Genomic DNA, 1235 nt, shown 5'->3' on the forward strand with positions numbered 1-1235 from the left:
ACAGACAGACAGACAGACAGACAGTCAGACAGACAGTCAGTCAGACAGACAGACAGACAGTCAGACAGACAGTCAGTCAGACAGACAGACAGACAGACAGACAGACAGACAGACAGACAGACAGACAGACAGACAGACAGACAGACAGACAGACAGACAGACAGACAGACAGACAGACAGACAGACAGACAGACAGACAGACACGACTGTTTGATTTTTTTTTCTTCTATAAACAAGAAGATTTTGATACTCTGATTTTGCTCCGCCAATGAAAGTAGTTACAAATAAAGCCACAGAAGAAGCGCTGCAACACAAAAACTGTGTTTTGTTCCTCAATGAATCAGCGTTTCTGAATAATTGACTGAATGATTCAATGATTCACTCATTTGTTTTCTTCCTCAATTATGTAATGTTTTTTAAAAGGGAAAATTCACATCATCATTTACTCACCCTCATGTCATTCCAAACGTACATGAGCTTTTTTCTTCTGTTAAGCATAGAAGAAGAATGTGTTTAACCAAAGAGCTGACGGTAGCCACTGACTTCAATATCATGAAGAAAAATACCATGGAAGTCAATGGCTACCGTAAACTGTTTGGTTAAACACATTCTACAAAATATTTTCTTTTGTGTTCAACTAAAGAAAAAAAATCCTACAGGTTTGGAACGAGATGAGAGTGAGTAAATGATGACAGAATTTTCATTTTTGTGTGAACTATCTCTTTAAGAAATTAGTTTAATAAAATAATCAATGACTCACTTATATACTTCAATAATTATGTTTTCAAACCAATAGGTTGAATGAATGATTCAGTTACTCACTTGTTTTGTTCCTGAATGATTCAATGTTTTTGAACAAATCAGTTGAATGAATGATTCAATGATTCAACGATTGAGTCAAAGGATTCACTTATAAAGACAGTCACGTGTCACGTGTAAGTATGTAACTTGTGGAAAGAGTCAGTGTAAAATCTCCTACACACAGATGGACCGTCTGTCTTTGGAACAAACTGTCCCAGTGTGTATCAGGACTTCTGTTTGACCAATCAGATTCAACTGCTGATGATAAATAACACACTCAGTATTTATTACCGTATAGGAATGTTTTATCACAGACATAGAAATGACAGAGGAAAACACAGAGATGCGACCTGTCCTGTCTTAACCTCTGTGTGTGTGTGTGTGTGTGTGTGTGAGTGTGTGTGTGAGTGAGAGTGTGTGTGTGTGTGTGTGTG

Source organism: Sinocyclocheilus anshuiensis, unplaced genomic scaffold (assembly GCF_001515605.1).
Source record: "Sinocyclocheilus anshuiensis isolate Anshui unplaced genomic scaffold, SAMN03320099.WGS_v1.1 scaffold3329, whole genome shotgun sequence".
In the NCBI taxonomy this organism is placed as follows: Eukaryota; Metazoa; Chordata; class Actinopteri; order Cypriniformes; family Cyprinidae; genus Sinocyclocheilus; species Sinocyclocheilus anshuiensis.